The sequence below is a fragment of the Peromyscus leucopus genome, chromosome 12, assembly GCF_004664715.2.
Source record: "Peromyscus leucopus breed LL Stock chromosome 12, UCI_PerLeu_2.1, whole genome shotgun sequence".
Taxonomy (NCBI): Eukaryota; Metazoa; Chordata; class Mammalia; order Rodentia; family Cricetidae; genus Peromyscus; species Peromyscus leucopus.
Window position 1 is genome coordinate 46,282,622 of NC_051073.1, and position 24,072 is coordinate 46,306,693.

The 24,072-nt window shown below is 41.2% G+C and overlaps 1 pseudogene; it reads right to left on the reverse strand.

Moving 5' to 3' along the window:
* Positions 1–21,496: 21,496 nt before the first annotated feature.
* On the reverse strand, positions 21,497–23,455 carry LOC114691957 (annotated as a pseudogene).
* Positions 23,456–24,072: the final 617 nt, after the last annotated feature.

Consider the following 24,072-nt stretch of genomic DNA (forward strand, 5'->3'; position numbering starts at 1 on the left):
TTCCGAACATTCCGCTGACGTTTCCGCTCTTGCAATATCGGTCAGGCATTTGGACCATCTAGGGAAGCTTATGAGTACAAACTCGTCCTTAATTTCATCCTTCTTGGCTCCCAGTGCCACTGGCAGAGGAGACCAGATCTATCCTGAGGGACCAGACTCAAGCAGTTCTGGCCTACCAGCATTTGATGATTGAAGTGAGGCTGAAATCCTAAACAGAAAAGAGTTTGTTTTGCTTTTTTAAATAGTAGGAGTTGGTCAAAGCCAGTACTGACCCTGCCTCCCCGGCCCAGTCTTTTGTGTTATTTTGTTTCCTTTAAGCTAACTGTTAAAAGGTTGTGTCTACAGAAGCAGTCGGATGTGATACACTGAATTAGATTTTCTGGGTGCAGGAAAAGCTACAAGATCTGTAGATTGCCTCTTTAGGAGGAAGAGATGGGGAGAAAGAACTAAATGTGAATAAGTGCTACAGCAGAGATGATGTTGGGTGGGTGGGTGGGATGAATAGGCGGAAAGTGAGGAGGAGGTGATGGGAAGGACAAGAAGGCCGAGAGTGAAGACCACAGACAGGAGATTCAGAAATTCCTTCACATTCCACATGCCATCGTGAGCTAAGCAATTGCTCACGTCCAGTCATTTCATAAGTACCACGGAACACCAGTTTGGATGCTCTCAACCTAAAATGTGTGTAATAGGCTTGAACTCTGCCCGCTTCCTTCCTATAGTAGTAGGTTTAGAAGTGATTAGCATAGGTGATGACTGAAAAAGTAACATTGTAAGGATATTTGAAAGCACTCTCAGGTGCACCATTCCTCTAGATTTTTATTCTATATTTTTTTTTAAATTGTTTTAGGATCTGAGCACACTGTGCACCAGGTGAGACTTTTATTATTAAGAAGCATAGCTCAAAGGCAGGGCGCACAGAGGGAAGAGGTGAAACTAGACAGGTACGTGGAAAAATGACTCTCAACACCAGCTAACTGGAAAAAGTGGGGGTTGGAGGCTACAGATAACTTGTTCTGTTCTTTAGGGCACAGCTCGCAAGGAACGACATGGTAGTTACAGGGTGACTGGAAACATTTGAAGGTTTTAACTTTTCCCTTCTTGTAAGTACCTGGACTTGATCTCCCTCTTTATTGAAACATTTTTCCTCTGTCTTTAGAAGTTGGACGTTTGCCTCAGGTCGGAAGGGACATACAGAGGAAGACACAGCTCCTGACACGAGGGGGTTTTTTCCCTGTAAAGCGTTCTCAAAGTAAATGAAGTTCTAACAGGAAATGGCTAAGCAGCCCGTCTTTGACAGCGCAGACGCTGGGCTTCCCCACCAGCGGACCCCGGAGACAAGAATGTGTTTGCATTTATTTGGGGGGTGATCACAGAACGCAGCAGGAGGGGGGTAAGGAAGTTAGATGAGGAAGCAAAGTTACTGGTAATGAAAGAAGCATTACCGAGCAGTTTCCTGCTGTGAGCAACTGGAGCTCCTTCCTACCCGGGCGCTCCGAGGACACTGAAGAAGGTGCCTCATTCAAGTGAAAACTCCTAGTACCCTCGTCCTGCTGTGTTCTAGGTTTGAGAGGAAAGTCCACCACAGGAAGCTGCTCACAATCCCACCATGTCCATGGAAAGGTGGTACCTCCAGGAGAAATGGCGCGGGGGTGGGGGTGGGGTGGGTGGGGCGCAGGGGAGGGATGCGGATAGTGTCAACGATCCCGGATGGAATGTGATTCCAGATGTGATTATGAAAAGCTGCTGGGAGTGGTCGTGGTTCCTCAAGGTCACACAAAGATGGAGGTGGTGCCGGAAGAGTGCCGACCTCGGCAGGAGTGACTCTAAGACTGTAACAGATGGAAAAGAGCATCTAGTTGTCACAGGAGACCAGCATCCCTGGGGAAGCGAAGTTCATGACTACCAGGGAAGGAAGAATGGGGAATATAACTAAAAAGACAAACAATAATCACGTTCAGGCCTCTTCAACTATCCCTCCTATCAACTTTATTTTTGTTTATGTATTTTAGCACATAATCAGCTAGAGTTTTTTTTGTTTATTTTTTTATTTTATTTATTTATTTATTTTTTTGCCAGACAACATGGGCAAACTTGATCTTCCAGATAACAGGGAAACTAAATGGGTTTGATTACTGGAGTGACAAGATTAAATTTTTATCTTGGCAAGATTGCTCTAGAAATATCAGCATGTTGGGGATGGCCCGGAAGAGGTAGACAGACATTATCTAGCCATGATGTGCTACGATCAGTGCTGCTCCGAGGGCATTGAGAGTGGAAACAGAGAAGCTCTCACCCTGCACATAGCAAGGCTCCTAGGGCTGCATACCATAGGAAAAGATGGAGGAGGAAGGGAGGGCCCCAGGAATGAAGGATGGTGACTCACAGAATTGATGTTGTCTTTGACTGAGATAATAAATTATAGCAGGAAGAAGAGATTTTGTGGTTGGAATTTGGGTCTGTTGAATTCAATGTGGGCTGTTAATCTGGACAAATGTAGCAGGGAGTTTTAGAAAACTGTGTCTGGAGCCTCCAGAGCAAGCCAGACCAACACTCACGCTACAGGGCTCTTTACAAAGGAGAGGGTAAAATGAAACCACTATGGGTTGGTCATCAAATATTCAGAATTAGCAACACTTTCTTTTAAATAGAATTTGGAACAATCATTTTCACATACTCACTAATTAGGATTGAGAATCCCCCCCCCCTTTCTAATTTTTGTTTTAAATATGGGAGTAAAGGCTTATATAGCTATAAAATATAAACTCTTACTGAGCATACTGTGAATCTGTGAATTAACATATGTAATATAATGGGAAATAGTGCTGAAGGAATGGCTCAGAAGTCAGGCACTTGTGCTGTTCTTGCAGAAGACCACAGTTCGGTTCCCAGCATGCACTTCGGGTGGCTTACTGCCAATGCCTTGTAACTCCAACTCCAGACAACCCAACGCAGCGCTCTCCTCTAACATCTTCGGGGACCTAGTCTCAAATATGCATAGTGTCCCACCTACATACACATAATTTAAAAACAAATATTAAAAAAGACTACAGGGGAAATAGAATGTAGGAACTAGAGATGTAAATTGAAGATAAGCTAAAAATACACTCTTCAGACCTTTGGGTAATGGCTGGAAGTGCCAGATCCCTTTCTAGACTGACCGATTCTAGAAACACTCCAGCTGTGTTACAGGAAGGAAACTACTAATTTTAAAGCATGAAATAAATCAGTTATCAATTTCTATTTGCCAAGCTCCCCCACTCCCCAGGCTGCGCTCTCTGCAGTATGTACCTGCAGAGACCCTACACAATATTTCTTACGTACCTTTAGGCTGCCTCTCTGCTATTTTCCTTACCAAAGCCTACCAGAAAATTAGTCATAAAGACATGGGCTGAAGTTTGTGGAGGCCCAATAAATAATACTACTGTTGTCCTCACTTGAATTTTGAAGCAAAGAACATAATGTCAACAGAGAACAACAGGCCACTTTTATCATTGTGGTTGATAAAGGCTAGGCTAGAGGATGTGGCGTAGGTGAAAAGTAACAATAGATAGTGACGCTCGATCTGTGCACAAGACAGATTTATCCAGCAAGTTATCTGCAAAGATAGATAACCAAAACCCTCTCCCTGCGTGGGAACTCACCTTGGGACACAAACTTGAGGCATGGGAAAGCAAGCCAGAACTCACACACTCAGCAATTTGTTCCCAAGTGAAGGGGAAGGCAAAGAGCTCTGCATGTCCAGCGCCTCAGCCCGCCTCTTCCAATACATCGTTTAAGCAGTTCATTTACCGGGGTGATTACATACTGAAAACTCGAGTGCATGTGAAGCCATTCCCCACTTCTTTGTCCCCTCCTGCCATCTCCACCACCTAGGCAAAGGACTTAAGATGAAAACAGGGCTTAGATTTACGAAAGTCTTTTTAGGCCAGAGCCAAAGTGCCAATACAGATAAAGTGACTTATCCAAGGTCACACAGCTAATTAGGTTAGGAGACAGTCCTAAACTAGCATCCTTTAATTGAGAGACAGAGAGGGATCTGAAAAACTAGGGGATTGTTTAATTCTGTAACTTTGTATACCACTCAAAGGTGCCTTTGAGCAGAATTATTAGCCAGATGGCGGGGACTCTTTGAAAGAACCCCTACGCCAGAGAAGGAGCATAATGAAGCCGCTGACTTTCACACGGCCCGATCCATCTTGAATGGAGCAGGATCTGCCGAGGCTTTGGGTATGTTCCTTCTCATACTATGGAAAATGCAGGTCTTTCTCCTAAGCAAATGGGGAAAACATACAGTCTGTTTGCTTGCTTGTTTGGGAATTCCCTTCTCACTAGTACAGGGCCTGGTGCACAACAGGTATTCAAGAAATGGGGCTGATAAACAAATCAAGGAATGAGTAAACAAACAAGGCTCCCTTGTCTCTCAGAAAGGGGTACGAGATGAAAAATGAATAAATACGTTTCCAGCTGTGGCGATGAAGCAAGCACAATAGGGAAATCAATTTATTAAAACTCTGCCAAAAATATTTCCTAAACATTCTGATCTGAATGGATCCAATTATTAACAATTATCTTCCCAACTGACTTAAGTGAAAAGAATGAAAAGGAAAGAGACGGCAGGCAACATTGGAATTAACCAGCAGCAACAATAAAAACGGCTAGTCTGGACGTGGTGGTGCATGCGCGTAATGCTGGCACTTGGGAGGCAGGAGGATCAACGAGAGTTCAAGGCCAGCCTAGGCTATAGAATAAGACTCCATTACAAACAAACCAAGTAGTTGGGAGAGCCTCACTCTTGGTGAGGGACAGTTGTAACGATTCCACAGTTCTCCAGGTTGACAAGAGAACCAGGGAAATGAGTCAGGTTTACTCCTTAGCAGAGCGCCCCTCACACCCCCACTCCACCACCCCCCACTCCACCACCACCTTTTAAACGGGGCCTCTGACTGGCCTGGAACTTGCTAGGTAGACCAGTCAGGCTTCAAACTTACAGAGATCCGCCTGCCTATGCCTCGTAGGTGTTGGAATTAAAGGCATGTGCTGCCCCACCCAGCCGACTCCTCCCTTTTGCATACCAGCTCCGTGGTAGGCATTTAGGGCAGGATCTTTACACATTCTATTTTATCTTCCCAACCACTGTCTGAAGTGGGCATTAGAGACTCTACCCTATGAAAACATTAAGCAAAATAAACCAAACAGAAAAGAAATTAGTAACCACTAATAGGTGTGTGCTATACTCCCTCAAAACTCATGTTAAGATTCAGCTGCCATCATGAGACCTTAGCTGGGTGGTGGTGGCATCCACTTTTAATCCTAGCACTTGGGAGGCAGAGGCAGGCAGATTTCTAAGTTTCAGTCTAGCCTGGTCTACACAGAGAAACCCTGTCTCAGACAGAGAGGGATCTGAAAACCCAAACCAACCAAGCAAAGAAACAAAAACATGAGACCCTTGGACTGGGATTGTAGCTCACTTGATAGAAAGCTGTCTTGGCATTCATGAAGCCATGGGTCCCCAACACTGCCTGAAAGTAGATGTGATGCCACGTGCCTGTAATTCTAGCACTCTAGAGGCAGAGGCAGGAGGATCAGAAGTTCAAAGTCATTCTTACTGACATAACACGTTTGTGGCTAGCCTGGACTACTTAAGACTTTATTGAAAAAAAAAAAAAGTGGACTTTTCAGAGGTGATTACTGTTGCACTGGTGAGAATAGATTAGTTATCTTGAGATTGTGTTCGGTATGAGTTAAATCTCAGGATGAGACAGCAAGAAAGCAACAGGCCCTTCAACTTCTCAAAGTCCAGAACAATGAGCCAAATACACTTCTGTTAATTAACAGTACCTTGTGCCTTATGGTACAGCAGCAGGAAGTAGACCAAGAAAACATAGGACCTAAGGGGGAAAAAAAGTAAAACATGGACTAAACAGATGTCACCAGGGACGGGGTTAGGGGTGGGGTGGGGATGGTTTAATAAACTGAGAGACGTAGATTAGAGAATAAAGAGAGAAGTGGGGGTGGGTGGGGGGTGGGGGGGGTGAGGGGGTTGGGGGTTGTTTCTCTTAAAGTGCGCTTTACATAAAATGACATCAGGAACTGGGCGGGCCAGGGTATAATCTGCTTATTGGCCAGCCTTCCAAGAAGTGGGTCTGAATGCTAACACTGATTGTAAAGCTGAACTGCCATGGGCACTTCTGCCCCATGAGTAGATATCAGTGCTCTTACCACAAAAGAAGGGGCATCTATGTGAGCTGATGGACTTGTTGATTTGCCTCACTGTATGTAGTAATTGGTTCATGTCCTCTAACATTCCCGAAATTGTTTTGTCTTGTTTTGGGATCCAGGATCTTGTACACACTAGGCAAGCACTCTACTGCTAAGCTACAGCCCCAGACCTTTATAACATTCCTTGTATAATTTGTACATACTCAATACTATTTATTCTAACCAGACCATTAGCTATATTATAGACTACAATGAACCTTTACATGTGTGAGGAAAAAGCTTCTGAGACAGGCGTGGTGGCACACACCTTCAATTCCAGCACTTGGGAGGGAGGCAGAGGCAGGCAGATCTCTGAGATCAAGGCCAGCCTGGTCTACACAGCGAGTTCCAGGACAGCCAGGGCTGCACAGAGAAACCCTGTCTTGAAAAAACAAGCAAAAATGCTAAGCTTCTGTCACAAGAACCTGTCTTTAAAGGCTTATGTATTTTTCTCTCCTTGGCTGAAGATTTTTCTCTCCTTAATTCATGCATAATCCTATTAATTTACAAGTATTTATTAACTGACAGCTGGGATAATAAATTCAGATACGTCAGCAATGAAGTATTCTATAACGGAATTAAGAATACAACACTATTCAAATAGCATCAGAAGGAATAAAACATTAGGATAAATGTGAGAAAAGAAATTTAGGACTTGCATATCCAAAATTTCAAAATTCTGAGGAAACTGAAAGAAATCTTAACAAATGCAGAGATAGTCCCTGTCGGTGAACCAGAAGACACAATATTGTTAATATGATCATTCTCTCTAAATTGATCTGTGGATTCCATTCAAATTTCTACCATTCTTTGTGGAAGAAATTGAGGAGTAAATCCATTTATATGGTAATGAAAAACAGCTAGAAGACCCAAACAGGTTTACGAAACAACGAAGCTGGGAGGCTTTCATATCCTGTTTTAAAATCTTACTGCAAAGCTATGGTTACCAAGACAGTGTGGAACTGACACAAGGTCAGACATGGATCAGTGCAAGAGAACAGAGAGGCCTGCCGTAAATGCATACACTCATAGTGCAAGAAATGTGTACACTCATAGTTCACTGTGTTTCGGCAAAGATGCTAATGTGACCAACAAGTCGTGCTGGGGAACCAGACATTCATCAAAAGAGATGAACTTAGACCTCCACCTCACAGCATATGTAAATATTAACTCAGTATGGAACACGTGTGTTATATCCAGAATGTATATATAATACAAATACAGAATGTATACATAATACATGTGTGTATATATAGGAGAGAGGCCTTTAAGAGAAAACCTATATGGAACATGGGAGAAAATCTTCAAACCTTCAGTTAGACAAGGATTTCTTAGATAAGACACCAAAAGTACAGTCCCTACAAGAAAATAAATGATAAATCAGACCTTACCAAAATTTAAAAGTTTTGCAATCTAAATACATTATCAAGAAAATGAAAAGGGCAGGTGGTGGTGGTGCACACCTTTAATCTCACCACTTAAAGAAGGAGAGGCAGGTGGATCTCTGTGAGTTCAAGGCCAGCCTAGACTGTAAGAGTGAGTTCCAGGACAGCCAGAGCTACACAATGAGACCCTGCCTCAAAAACAAAACAAAAAACCTAAACTAAACTCAAAAGAAAGAAAGAAAGAAAGAAAGAAAGAAAGAAAGAAAGAAAGAAAGAAAGGAAGGAAGGAAGGAAGAAAGAAAGGAAAAAAGAAAGAAAGAAAGAAAGAAAGAAAGAAAGAAAGAAAGAAAGAAAAAAAGAAAGAAAGAAAGAAAGAAAGAAAGAAAGAAAGAAAGAAAGAAAGAAAGAAAGAAAGAAAGAAAGAAAGAAAGAAAGAAAATGAAATGAAAAACAACAGGCTGGGTGTGGGGGCAATGCTTGCTAAACTCACACCAGGTAAGAATTTTAGTCAGAATATATAATTTATAAATCCAGTGAAACCAAAGTAACAACAATCGGCCCCTGAACAGAACAGTCCATTTACCAATGAAGGAAGATATACAAATGACTGTGACCCACACAGAAAGATGCTTAGCACCACTATTTACTAAGCTGCCACAAAAAGCCACAAGAAGATACATTCCATAGCCACCAGAGTTACCAGAATACAGACAAGAACAGATACTAAAGAGGGTGTGGAGAAGGAGAAACCCTCATCCATAGGCAATGAGAATGAAAAATGGCTGTCTCTCACAAGTTAACATAAAAAGCTTCAGTAAACCCAGTGATTTGCCCTTGAGCATGTACTCAGGATACAAGAAAGCATATGCTTCCACAAAGATGTGCATGAGGATGCTCAAAACAAGTAGTGAAGACAACTAAAATGTTCATCAGTCAGTGACTGGTTAAATAAATCACAGCCAATAAACAAAATAGAATACCATTTATCAATAAAGAGGAAGAGATTGTTAACTCATGCTAGTGGAGGATGAACTTCAAAACATGTGAAGTAAAATAAGCTACATTCTAAAGATTCAAATGGCAGGACTCCTTTCTCATGCTATATATGTAAATATTTTCATATAATATTTAAGTATATGTACTGGCTCATAATACATGCATATGCAATTGATGTAAACTTATGAAGAAAGTGGATCCATGGTTGCCTGGGGGTGACAACATGAAGTGGCACTAACTATAAAGGAGCACAAGAGTCTTACTTGGGGGATAAAAATGTTCTGCAACTCACTTCAGCTGATGAATGTACCACCTGGTAAAATTACCAAAAACCATTGAATTGCATCCTTGAAACAGGTGAATGATATTCAAATAGAGTTCAATGAAGTTATTAAGAAATAAACTAAATTTTAAAATGAATTAGAGAAAACAAATGTATCTTGTAATTCTATATGTAATATGCACTGTTTGCCAGAGCACAAACCTTGGTCACCATGGAAACGCTCCTCTTCTTCATAGCCACACAGGTCAGGTATAGGCCTCCCTTGCTCTTCCTGTGAACTTCATTACATGAGTCAATTAAAAAAATAATTTCCAGCCAGGCATGGTGTAGCACACTGTGGTAGTTTGAATGTATTTGGCCCCCATAAACTCTTAGGGAGATGTGGCCTTGTTGGAGGAATCATGGTCTGGTTGGAGAAGGCTGGATAATACATGCTTTTAATCCAGACCTTGAAACTGGAGGGCACACCTTTAATCTGGGCCACACCTTCTGTTGGAAGTGTGTCACTGTGGGAGCAGGCTTTGAGGTCTTTTTCTCAAGCTTCACTCTGTGTGACAATCAGTTGACTTCCTGTTGCCTCTGAGTCAAGATGTAGGACTCTCAGCTCCAGCACCAAATCTGCCTGCACGCCACCATGCTCCCCACCGTGATGATAATGGACTGGATCTCTGAAACTGTACGTTCTCACGTCAATTAAATGTTTCTTTGTAAGAGTTACTATAGTCATGGTGTCTCTTCACAGCAATAGCAAACCCTAACTAGGACACACACCTTTAGCCCTAGCTCTTGGGAGGCTGAGGCAGGTGGATGTCCAGGGAAGATGTAGAGTTACATGGTGACACTCTGTCTCAGAAAACTAAAGAGGGGCCTAGAGAGATGGCTCAGTGGTGAAGAGCAGTGGCTGCAATTCCAGAGGACCAGAGTTTGATTCCTCGTACCCACATGGCTGCTCACAACTGTTTCAGCTCCAGTTGCAGAGAACCCAGTGCCTTTTTCCGGCCTCCTTGGGCACCAGGCCTGCACATGGTGCACAGAAATAGAGGCAAGCAAAACACCCATACACAAAAATAAAATCTTATCTAAAATTCCCTTTCGAAAGCCACCTCAACAGTACAGATTTCCTTCACTTCTCTTACTAATTTTATTATAGCTTCAGGTGCGAATCCCATACTCTAGCTACTTACAGGTTACACAGCACTAATGCTAGACAGGCTTCTGGCTACACAAATTTCATCAGGGTGCATTCTCCATCCCCACTGTTCTCCACACTATGTATGAGATTTGTTTGTTTGTTTGTTTGTTTATTTATTTGTTTGTTTGTTTATTTTGTTTTTGAGACAGGGTTTCTCTGTGTAGCTTTGGCTATACTAGAACTAGCTCTGTAGACCAGGCTGGCCTCGAACTCACAGAGATCTGTCTGCCTCTGCCTCTCGAGTGCTGGGATTAACGGCGTGCGCCACCGCCACCACTGCCCGGCTATGGGAGTTAATTTTAACTGTCAACTTGACAAGGTTAGGAAATACTTAGCTGTCTGGGGAAATGTATTTTGGTGTGTGTGTGTGTGTGTGTGTGTGTGTGTGTGTGTGTGTGTGAGAGAGAGAGAGAGAGAGAGAGAGAGAGAGAGAGAGAGAGAGAGAGAGGAGATGTATTTCTGGTGTGTGTGTGTGTGTGTGTGTGTGTGTATGTGTGTGTGTGTGTGTGTGGTGTGTGGAGAGAGAGAGAGAGAGAGAGGAGAGAGAGAGAGAGAGAGAGAGAAGAGAGGAGATGTATTTCTGGTGTGTGTGTGTGTGTGTGTGCGCACGCGCACTGGGTGTCTACATGAGACAAGCCTTTGAACCATATACCTCAGTATGCACTAATGTGCACAGTGTCATCCAATGTGCTTGAAGGTTTAGACAGAATAAGGCTGTGGAAGGTGAATTTGCTCTCTCTTCTGGAGCTAGGGCATTGGCCTTTGCTCTCAGATACTGGAGCTCTCCATGCTTCCAGGCCTTCAGCTGTGAAGACTTTACACTATCGGCTTGTGTTGGTATCTATGATCAAGAGACTCAGTTTCCATAAAAGGTCCTCCACGGATCCCTTGGCACATATTGCATAGACTCTGTTTCTCTAGAGAACACTGATCAATGCACAATGCAGAGTGCCTTTCCTATTTGGACCCTCTCTATGGTTCTGATTTTGTGTTTCCCTCAATAAAACGGTATTCCCCATTCCCCCGTGCCCTTGAAACTTTTGACTACATTTTCTCTTGTCTGAGCTATCTCCCCTCCTTCTCGTCTCCTGCACCATGCCCAGTAAGACTTGAACTCTTCCTAAAGGAGCCAGATACATCGTCTGTTTTAAGGCACCAAGAGTTTGGCGACACACAGGGGATTAGTTTCAAAGGACCACGGGGGTGGGGGTGGGGAGGATGACCTCAGGTAGGTGGCTTACACAAATGTGGATCTAGATAAACAGCTCTAAACATCAGAAGTCTGGCATGAGCTGTGAGCAGGGGAGGATCCGCTGTGAAAGGTAGAGTGGAGAACCAACCCTCCATGCCTTCTACAAGCTTCCCGTGACCCCTTGCAGGCCTTGCCGCTCTGTGATGTGGGGACACAGCCTTCCATCTTTACCCCTGTCTTCACACGATCTTTGTCCTCTTTCTCTTCATTTTTAAGGACACTTTTCTTTGGATTGGGGCCCACTCAAATTCTGAGTGTCTCATCTTGAGATCTCAGCTCAGTTACACCAGAAGTGATCCTTTTTCCAAAAAGATAACTAACTGCACAGGTACCAGGTGAATATACTTTGGGGGAGCATTACTCAGTCCATTATATCTCCCTATGTCTTTTTTTAAACTTGGGACACATTACTTTCCTAGAGAAACTGGAGATTTCTCTTCCTTTGACTTTGTCCAATGCTACTCTGTGCCTATATCCAGCTGACAAACCTCTCTCACCTAGAACACTGTTTTGGTTCCCCTGGTTTCTGAACTCCAGCAGCACTCACTGTTCCATTCAGTTGTGTGTTGCTTATGTTTATGTTTGTAGGTCTGCTCGCTGCCTAGATCTTAATCTCCTGGAAGATGGTGTCAAACTCCAAAGCTGTACTACTTGTGCAGCTGCAGCTTGTGGAGATATTAAAGTATATAGTAATTATTAGTCTTGCATTAAATGATATTTTATAGTTTTATTATGCTAGAACAGTAGAGAGATGAGTACGAAGAGAGTCCACAGGAGATAAATGTATGCTGGTATAAATGAGATATGCATTATGTATAATGATGTACACAAATATATATCTATATTATGTATTTTTATTATATTTTTTTTTTTTTTTTTTTTTTTTTTTAAATATATATATTTAGAGAGAGAGAGATAGATCACCATGTATCTAAGATAGTAAAATTTCATGGGAGACAGTTAGGGAATAAATATCTGAAATGACTGCTTAGGGGACAATAAAAAAAAATAGGCTTCCCTGAAACATATTAAATTACCTGTGGAGCTTGATAAAATGCAGATGGCCAAGGTCCCAGAGACTCTGAAGAAGGAGTTGGGACTGTGCTCTTGAATTTTGTGTCATTCAGAACAACTCACATGTACTGCATGCTTTCTACATGCCAAGTACTGTCCTCCGTGCCTCCATGTTTCATCCTCACATTGCTGATGAGGAAAGAGAGGCATTGAGACCAATTCCCCAAAGCCAACCAATAAAAGATTGGAACCCCGGCATTCATGCTTTTTTAATCTATGGTCTCAAGTACCAACATAAGAATCATTGTCCTTGTAGGAAACATAATTCATGGTTCCCTTCCACAAGGAACTGAATGCTTAAAATATGTAGACGGCAGAGTACCTTTGTTAGGTTAATGTTCAGGAAGTAAGCAGAGAACCAAGGGATTGTGAGACAGACAGTAGCAGGACATCCTGTATGCAGGTTGCCAGTCGGGGCCAAGGAAGTAGCTTCCATGAGCTGCCAGGGTTGGCTACCATGAAAGTGAGGTTAACTAACCAAATGAGGAAGGTCAAAAAAACTTTTGTCATTGGTCTGAAAAGTGTAGGTAGTGCTTGGGAAGCCTCCATTATGTTAGTGATAATGATTAACACAGAGTTAAACCCACCAAATCTCAAAGCGCCTTTTGCTCATTGTTTGGAAACCGTTTGATAATTTAGGATGCCTTTTGAGCATGGGTCCCTCACCTTCCTTAAATTTCACATGATCCTCTGGAAACCCTACGTGAACGCATTGTAACGTAATATAATATATAATTAGAAAATATTATATACTTCTATAAAATGCTGCAGGTCTGGGTCTGTAGCTCACGGGTACAGTGTTTGCCCGGTAGTGCTTGCACCAGGTCCTGAGCTTGGTTTCTAGCACAGTATAAGGTGGGCATGCATGGTAGTGCACCCCTACACATCTGTAATTCTAGCCACATCTGTAATGTGGGAAGCAACAGAGGGGGAATCCAAGCTGGGATACATGAGACCCTGTCTCAAAACAACTATAATAATATTAATAGTAAGTGTCAATGTATATTATAAAATCGCCGGGCGGTGGTGGCGCACGCCTTTAATCCCAGCACTTGGGAGGCAGAGCCAGGCGGATCTCTGTGAGTTCGAGGCCAGCCTGGGCTACCAAGTGAGCTCCAGGAAAGGCGCAAAGCTACGCAGAGAAACCCTGTCTCGAAAAACCAAAAAAAAAAAAAAAAAAAAATTAATAGTAGGTGTCAATGTATATTATAAAATCATAGGATCAAAAAAGGCAACCATTATATTTATGTACACTTTAAAAATGTGTGCTAAAATACTAGCTATGTTTCTTGCTAACATTTTCAAAAAGATAATATGTACAAGTAACATTAGATAGGCTGAGCAGGTTATACTTAATGTATTTAGGAATATATATGTATATACATAGGCATACATGTATTAAAACAACAATTAATGTGAAAAGAAGCCATGATTTTAAAAGAGAGCAAGGAGGAGTATATGGGAAGGTTTAAAGGGAGGAGAGGGAGCAGGGAAATAATGTAACTTATGACAAATCTAAAAACCAATTTAATTTGAAGTTGCAACGAAAACAAATGGTACTTCAAGCTATTGAGGACAGCTGAAGTGTGATTAGAAATACCTGTGCTACTCCCGGCTTCTGTTGGTGACCGCCATAGGTATTGCTTAACATAGTGGACATCATTTTCAACTATTTACCTGGAGATTCTAGGTAAACAACCCCATTTACGGCACCTTAGCCTGTTTAATCCTATCCGACACGCTTATCTTGATTTAAAGAAACTCCTGAGCTCAGCTCCATCTCCGTCAATGACTTTTGGCCAAGAACTGTCTCCCGAAGTGGAGCCGAGTCCTTCAGCACAGCACAGGTTTAGACATAGCAACTTTGCTGATGCTGAGAACTAAGCTTTATGGTGTAGGGAAGGATTAGTTAGAAAAATGTTTGTGGAAACAAAAAAGTTTTTTTAATCTTTACTTCACCTGACAAGCAACTGGAATAGTAATAAAAACAGCAAAATAATAACAAAAAAAAAAATTTACAAATCCTGCAGAGTACTGGAGTCTGCCTCCCAGGAACCCCTCTCCCCTGGCTCAACACTTCCCTTTGAGAGGTTTTGGTGGCCCAAGAACCCGAATTTTCCAGGTTGAGGCTGGATGACTAAGTTACTAATAATTGTGCACTTTGGCCTGGGGTCTAACTCATTGGGGACCTCTTCGGAGAGCAATCTGTGTTTCCAGATCTAAGAGGAGGAAACAAGTGAAGCCTTCCAGAACCTTTCACAGCAGTCCCCAGGTAAGTGGATCAGGTAGATGGCCTGAGGCTGCCAGAGCCTAGCTTTAAGGACGTAACTACCAGGCCCAAGCAGTCCTGATTCCACCCCAGTAACAGTTTTTACTCAGTTTTCCTCTTTCAGGAGAGGGGGATCTGGCTTGCCTTTCTCCCCACCCCTTTTCTAACACCTTCCACCCCTTCCCCTGTTGGAAGACGAGGACAAAAGATACCATCATTCCCAGGGAGGCCTGAATCCTTGACAAAGCAGCCAGGCAAACGTTGTAATGTTTCAAGGACCCCACTATTTGGAGCAGATAAGGGAAGGAATTTCCTGGACTCAGGAAGCTTGCTCAGGCTTGCATGTGTGGGATGACTCCTTGAAAACCTATTTATCTGAAATCTGGAAGATAACTTCAGACTGTGTTCAAGGAACAGTGATAGAGACTCTCTCTCAACCGTTCAACCTTTGACCTGTTTCTTGAAGATACCCAGGAGACAGGCATGGGCTTTCCTAAGCCCTTTTTTATCTTTAGTATCTTCAGATAAAGCTTTCTTAAAAACGTAGCCAGAGCCAGGTAGCCCTTTCCAGCAGCCTGGGCCGAAGACTGGGTGTATCAAGGCAGCACTGGACGCATCAAGATGACAATCTGGAATTGTAGGGTATTTTTATGGTCACAGAGACACAAACAACACGATTTTAAAACACATTAAACACCTCCTTTGGAGACCAAATGTCTGGCTAGGTGGCATACACTGGTCTCCAACTTCTAATCTCCTGCCTCAGCCTCCTGAGTGCTGGGATTTTAAGCATGAGCCCCCATGTCCAGTTAAGTAAATCTTTTACATACACCAAATGACAGTTCTTAGCAATTACAGTATGATTTATCTTTCCCCTCTTGCTACAGGGATATTTATCATTCCTGGCATTTAATTTAATTTATCATCATTTTAAATGTTTAAATACTTTCTAATAGGTGGCTGGTCAGTGAAATGTGTACAGTTCATGAACCAGTCTCTAGTGTTCCATTTGCCTCTTCTAAGTAACTAACAATGGCATTCAGTGTTTGTTTGTGGTTGGTTCTTTTCCTGGTATCCCTCAGGTGCAAAGTTGGGCACAGATGATATTTGCTGAGTAACTTCTGTACTAGACACTGTACTTTTCACTTTATGACAGCTAATGCCAATTCACTGGAACAATTAAATATCCATCCTACATCACTTTAGTTTAGGAATTAGAAAACACTGAACACATTTCACTGTGTCCAGGAATTTGGAAGAACACTAGAGACTGACAGGACTCTGAGCTTCATGCTACCCAGTCTGTTGGTCAGCAAATTACAGCCAAGTGATCAGTTTTGCTACTGCATATTTTACTGGACCTTAGCTTATTTCCGTAATGTCTATGAATGCCTTCTTTGGTGCATTTACATACAATGGCACAAGGTGCAGGAGATCAATGGCCTACAGGACCCAAACTACTTATGTCTGGCTCTCTCCTGGAACATATTCGACAACTGTTTACAAAAACCACTCTGAAAGCTTATCTGCATAGGAATATTCTGGAGTCCCAACCCTAAATCTCAATAAAGGGAAAATATACTGAAAGCATCAAGTAACTAGGTGTGTTGACAGTATCTTAACCCATTGTATTTCTCAGGCTAATCAGATCTTTATAAATTACAATTATGGGCATTTACAAACTTATTTTCTAAGTCTCTTCTCTCCACCCAAGGATCATTAGACACGAAAATACTGCAGAGGAAGACCAAATGGGGACTGACAGCAGGAACACCCCAGAATTCAAGGGGAGACTAGAATGAAAGCTAGAAAGTTATCAGCGCCCACTGCTCCACTCTGCATGACCTCTCATTTCATGCATTGTGTGTTTGAAGAAGGAACTCAACTCAGCGAGTTAATGGTCAGAAAACTACATGTGTACGGTCATATGGTGACTGAGGCCACCACCAAGAGATACTGATGGTGAGGTATGCACATTTGATGAATGCTCCTTTCTCTCAGTGGTGTGTGGTGCCGGGTCCCTTAAGAACGCTGTGAGGGAGAAAGGGTGGCCACCACTAAGAGGCTCCCCTGTGACTGTTCTCAGTGTGATGGGAGTGGATGTCCATCCTTAGGGATAACTTCTGTAATGAACTTCTGTTACCCACAGAAGCACACCATGTCCTTCAATTTCGCTTGTGTGCAAAACTAAAGCTTCTGTTAGGGAGAAAAAAGTTCTGTCATCTGAAGACGTATTTGGAACTGAAGCCATGGATGCCGCGTGTTATTCCTTAAAACATTGAACTTAATATATATTTTAAAACACCAATGGACCATGAAACCGAGTCACCGAGATGATAATTTGAACCACTTACTTGGGCTGTACATGTAACTTTTCTTCTGGCTTCCCTAATCTGACCTAGATATTGGCTGGCTTTCTGTTTACTTCTTGTGCTGTCTCTACTGGGCAAAACAGGTGTCAGTAGTTAGCGCAGCGTCAGCAGGCCCGGCACATAGCAGAATCTCTAGGTCGTAGGTGGACTTTCTTGGAGTTATCATTGCTCTTTTAGCAGCCTTCTGCCGCGTTTTGAGTTTTAGATTTATAGTCAATATAGTTAATCCACTTGCAAACCCACCTCTGAGGCCATAATGCTGTACTCCTGTGCAGTTCGTTTTTAACAGCCAAGTACAACCTTCAATTATTTTACAATTGTGTTGATGATGAGCATAGTTTGCTTTGTCCAGGAAAATGACAATCCTTTTCTAGAGAAATTTATACTTTGATTATTCCCTTTGTGAAAAAAAAAGACTCATATTCATTTTGTGTGTAATTTTTGTTTTTAAATTATCTTAAGTCTTATGGTCACATAATTTACAAATGTTCTTCTTCGGTTTTTTTTTTAAATGTTTTTAAAATCAATTATTAAATACTTTTCAAGTATTGGAGCTTTAGTTTTTTAGAAGTTCTGTGTAATTCCTTTTCAGATCATCTTGGTCATCTTTCATTATCTCTCTTTGGTTTTGTTGTTATTTGTTTTGAGAAAGGGTCCTATAATGTAGGCCAGGCTGCCTTTGAAGGGATAGCAATCCTCTTTCCTCAGTCTCTCAAAATTTTGGGCTTAGTCTTATTTCTTTTCAAATTCTATTAGCTGTATCAATTTTCTTGACCATATACATAGTTAAAGCCTTTGTGGGTTTGTTTCTGCTAATTATTGTACTTTGTGGCCACTTTCTTTCTGTGTTTTATGATTTATTTTTATAAATATATATGTGTATTTGCACACATGTGTGGGTGCCTGTGTGTGTGCACAGGTGTGCATGAATGTATGACTGTTCATGTAGAGAACAGAGATTAATGTCAGGAGTCATTCTCCGATGTTTTGCACTTTTTTTATTTTTTTAAACTTATGTAGGCTCTCCTGCTGCTCCAGGAGCCTGTTGATTTAGTCTATCCACCCAGCTGGTCTACTAACTTTTCTGAGGGAGCCTCTTTGCCTCCTAAGCACTATAGGCCACCAGCGCTGACAGACATGACATGCGTGCTGGGCATCTGAACTCAGTTCCTCACACTCGTGCACTGAGGGTTTGACCTGCCTGCTGAGCCATCTCCCTAGCCACGTAATTTGTGATTTTTGACAGTGACTTAGTAATTCTTGGCATTTGTCTGTTGGCTTTTTTTTTTTTTTCTTAAACCTAGACTTGAGGTAACTTCCTTCTCAGAGGGTTTGTGCTAACTTTCCCCAAACCCTGCAGGAACACTACCAATCTGGCATCACCTTAAGCATAGTCTCAGCTCGAAGTTTTTTTGTACCATGTGAGTGGTGTAAATTCAGGTGAAAGGGTTATCTTTCTTGGTTTTGTTTTGTTTTGTTTCGTTTTTTTTTTTTTTTTGCTTTTTTCAAGACAGGGTTTCTCTGTGTAGCTTTGGAGCCTGTCCTGGGACTCTTTCTGTAGACCAGGCTGGCCTCGAACTGACAGAGATCCGCTTGCCTCTGTCTCATCTTTCTTGTTCTTAATGTGTTCTACCACTTGGGCCCTCACGGCTCTAACACCAGGCAACCACCTCCTGGCTTCTGGGCAGCTCCTCCAGCACCTTCTGCTGACAGGAGCTTCCTGGCATTGGTGTGGATTGTTGGTTCCTCAGACTTCACTTGCCTGTGGTCAGCTTTCCCCTGTACTCCAGAAGGTATGACTCAAGGTCTTGTCACTCACCTTTGCCATGCAATGAGTCATGGCTATAACCTCGTCAACAAGTTCTCAAACCTGGGACAGAGTTAAAAAGAAGTTTTTCCGGGATGTTTTGTCCCATTGTTAAGGCTGGGTGGTATCTACTGTGTCTATATTCTTTTTATAATGATTTCTCACTAGCAATTTCTCACTAGTCAGATCTCCTGTTTCATTTAATAAGTCTCTATATTAACTTTCTCTGTTCATTTTGCTATGCTTTCCCCTTCTGGTTCTACACGAAGATATCTTTATCTCATAATCTCCTTCCCTGTGAAAAATCTTTCCATCATTATTCAGTTTTGTTGCACTGGAACGGACCATATGAAAATGATATTTTTGCTAGATATGGTAGTACGTATCTATAATCCCCAACAGGCTGAGGCAGGAGGGTTAACAAATTTGAGGCCAGCTTGGCTTACATAGCAAGTTCAAAGACTGCAGTATAAAGTGATCCCTCCTCAACCTTTTATTTACCTTTTTTTAAAACTATTTTTGTAGGTAAGAAATAGTTCAATATCGGCAATCTGAAATAATTCAAACTAATATTTTTGGTGTAGTTCCTCCTGCATATCTCTAACAGCACTTATCTCACTAATTGAAATATCAATTTTAAAAATAATGTCACTTACTGTAAGATTGCAAACTCTTGGGAACAATTTTTAATGTTTTATAGCTCATGCTTAAATGCCTAATCCAATTCATAGTTAATTACTATATACTCAGAAAAAAAATAAAATATGCTTGTTGAATTAACTGATTGTGGGAAGTCATTTAGTCTCTTCCATTTTAAACTTCTTTTTCTTCTAACTGGGATCATTAACACCTGCTCTATCTAATGTTAAAGTTCTTAAAATGGACTGAATGGATATTTGTTCCTACTTCCTTAGTATATTAAAGGCAGATCACATATCATAGTACTAAATGCATTGCTTCAAGTAGGAAAACAATCTAAGACACATTCTTTAAATAATATGATTTGACTTGTCTTTTCTTTGTTTTTTGTTGTTTTGGTTTTTGAGACAGGGTCTCTCTGTGTAACCTTGGCTGTCCTGGAATTCACTCTGTATACCAGGCTGGCCTCAAACTCACAGAGATCCACCTGCCTCTGCCTCCCCAGTGCTGGGATTAAAGGCATTTGTCACCACCATCCGACATTTGATTCTTCAGATATAAGTAATTGTAGAATTACTTGAAAAACACACAATGTATTTAAATATAACATATACTAAAAATCCTACTACTTATAGATATATCTACCAATATTTCATATTGTTATTATTGTTGTTGTTGTTGTTTTGGTTTTTTGAGACAGGGTTTCTCTGTGTAGTTTTGGTGCCTGTCCTGGATCTCGCTCTGTAGACCAGGTTGGCCTTGAACTCACAGAGATCTGCCTGGCTCCGCCTCCCGAGTGCTGCGATTAAAGGTGTGTGCCACTGCTGCCTGGCTTCATATTGTTATTTTTAACACTTTGGTGAACATTGTGAAACCTAGAATTAGATAAAAACTATATAGTTATGAAAGCTGTAATCTGCCCTTTCCAATCAAAAGACTGCTCTGAGCATTTTACTCTATCTTTAAGTACTCTTTGAAAAACATGTCTTTAGTCATTGAGTAACATTCTATTATACAAACACCAGCAATAATTTATCCAACTAATTATATAAAATATACAACTTATCTTTTAATTTTTGCAAGTACAATGGTGTTAAGTCAAACATTCTTAGAAATATTTATGTACATCCTTTATTATTTCCTTAAAAGAAATCTGTGGAAGGAATTGCTGGGTCAAAGATATGAACATTTCCATGTTGTTTTGAGCTGTTGCCAAATTTCTGCCCAGAAATCATACACTAGTGTGCATTCCCAAATGAGAAAACATTTGAATGCCCACTCAACAAGGAGATGGGTTAGAAAGAAAATTAACAATTTAGACATTGGGAATATTGCTTTTGTTATATTTCTTTTATTTTTGTAACTTATATACGTTTTTATATTTACCAGTCTATATTCTTTTTGATGTTAGGTCTCTATATGCACTTGATTTTTTTTTTTTTTTTGGTTTTTCGAGACAGGGTTTCTTTGTGTAGCTTTGCGCCTTTCCTGGAGCTCACTTGGTAGCCCAGGCTGGCCTCGAACTCACAGAGATCTGCCTGGCTCTGCCTCCCGAGTGCTGGGATTAAAGGCGTGCGCCACCAACGCCCGGGCACTTGATTTTTTAAAAATTTCAAAATGATTGAAAATATCCTTTCTGGGGTGGGCATTATATTTGGAAAAATCAAATCAATGTGTTTAGAAATTAATAATAATTATGGAATTAACATATTTTACTTTTGATTTTTAAAGTAATTTTATATATTGATTTTTTATATATTTTGGCTATGAAAATTTATGTAAAAGTTTTCTTAATTTCCTGTGAGTTTGTGACATTTTTATATAGTTAAATTGTGAAGTATTTTTTTCTGTTTTGAGACAGAGTTTTAAGCTGTAGCCCTGGCTGGCCTGGAACTTACTTCTCTAAACTTGCAACAGTCTTCCTGACACCACCTCCCAGGCGCTAGAATTACAGGTATGAGCCCTTGTACCAGGATTGTTAAGTATTTTAATTATGCATTGAAATGCAATTTTTCTTAGTGTTTCTTGCATTTATTTTTTTCAAAATTTTTTTTTTATTTTTGAGATTATACAATTACACCATTTGCCCCCTTCTCTTTCTGCCCTCCAAACTCTCCCATTTACAACAACAAATCCAGCTTCTCCTCCCACTGGGTGACTGAGGCAAACTTGTTTTGCTACAACCCAAGAGGAAGGAGAAGATCAAATGTAGTTTGGGGAAGGCCAGAACCATCAGGGGTGGTAAAGGAGAAAAGTCCAGGGGCTTGAGAGGACTGTTCAGGTAACTGGGCCAAAGGCACTACTGCCTTTTCCTGCTAGGATCCTCCCAGGTCTCTCCAGTCCGGCTGGACAACCCGCAGCTCTCAGAGGGAGGGCAGGTCTGGGCTAGAGTTTCAGGCAGGGGGCTGGAGGCTGATCACAAAGGCTTGCATTCCAGGGAGATAACAGTGGCATGGGCCTTGACCTCCCGTTTGCTTGCTTGTAATTCATGCTGATGCCTGTCAACTTCTGGATGACATCCTTGGAACTAGCATAGATCTTTTTGCTCTTAAGAGGGACACTCTCAAGGGCCCAGATACCCACCAGGTCCTCCTTCTTGCTCTTCTTGGTCTTGTAGGTTGTATCATAAAGGGCATAGCGACAGTCCTTGTCTTGCAGCTTTTGACAAAGGTGAGTGAGGGTCATCCAGAGTTTGCCCTGCATCACCTACCAGGGTCTTTGTGCCCTCCTCCTTCTTCCATCACTCAAGCAGTTCTTTGTTTCTGCTGGGATCGATGACTTCTGCATCTTCATGTTACCATACATCTTGGTGACACCATAAAAGACAGATATACTGGAGGCCATGTTTCTGGAAGCAAAGAGAGACAAGGGGAGTTCACTGAAGAACTGAGCCACTGCCAAGATCTGACTTGATTTGTTGTTTTCAAAACCAACCTTGTGATAAGCAACTACTGTACCTGGCACCATACACGGCTGTCCCCAAGACCAGGATTCTGAGTAGTTTTGAGTGTTTTCCATTTCACATTCTGGTTTTAGCTGATAGTTCAGCAAAGGTGATTCTGATTGGTAGAATATATACACCAAGTTCAACAGTATCAGCTTATTTTATCATAATCTTAAAATTAAATTAATACAAACTATACTTTTTTATGTAAGGATATTAAAATTAAGAGCAAGGTAACCTGACAGCGAATTGATAAAAAGAAGTCAAATGTCATTTTGCTAGATTGATACTGATGAACACAAAGTGCTTGGAGAAAGAAGAGTTCGGATGTCAGGTGAGTAGAATTCTTGAACAACTGACATTATCTCCATATACCATCTTGATGTAGTCAATATTTACAATAGAAACCTACCACATGCAAGGCATATGATACACTATATGGGAAACTCTGGAGTTCACAGTGGTGGACAATCTGGTATTGGAAATGGGACTCAGTCTAGAGGATCTTAAACATTCAACTGAACTAAAACATCAGGGTGATACAAAAACAGAATGTAGTCATTGTCTTGGTTTAGTTTGTCTAAAGTAGAAAACTTGAAATCCATCAGATCTAGGGTTGTCCAAAAGTCAAGCTTTGCTGAAGGCAATGTGGCATGTTCCAGTGTATTGTGCCTCCAGGATTCAGTCTACATTCTGTCTTACGTCTTGAAATAATGTGGAAGTTATGCCACCCAGACATCTTTCAAATGCTTATCTAGGATTTGACATCTAAAAATATTCCCTGGATCCAAGTGGTTTCAGAGTCTGATAGAGTAAACAGGGACTTCTTTTTAAAGTGCTTACATATAAAAATTACTGCCCAGGATAATTTAATTTGATGAGTCTGGCAAAAATAAGTTATTACTATGGAGTAAAACAGGTGGTATACTTTTCCATCTGAATTTCATAGTCTTGCTTTTAAGGCTTTTTTTTTCTTGATTTTTTTGAGACAAGGTTTCTCTGTGTTGCTTGGGAGCCTGTCCTGGAACTTGCTCTGTAGACCAGGCTGGCCTTGAATTCACAGAGATCTGCCTGGCTCTGCCTCCTGAGTGCTGGGATCAAAGGCATGAGCCACTACTGCCTGGCTAAAGTATTTTCAAAATTAAAAAAAAAAAAAAAAAAAAAAAAAAAAAAAACCAAACATCTTTTGTAGCAGGAGTCAAAAATTATGTCAAATTAAATGCTAAAGAAGTGTCTATAATCATAATGTAAAATATGCTTTTATGGAGAATTGTGTTGTTTTCATTCACTTCATCTTACTTATTGCTCATAGAATCAACTCATTATAGCAGAAGAAATAAAACTCCATTCCTCTTGCAATGTATATGACATACACATCATCTACACTAGTCCTACACACGTCCTTATTATTTTAAAGCAGGGTCTGCAGACTCACTAATCATCAATTGACAGCAGTCCTGGGCATATAAGGCTGTGTGGTATCTCATTCTTGCTCATCCTCTGAAATGGGATTCCTTACTCCTTGCTCTTTCTCCTCCTTTGAACTAGCCATGGATGACTTTCAGCCTGTTCTAAACTGATAACACCCAGGAGGCATA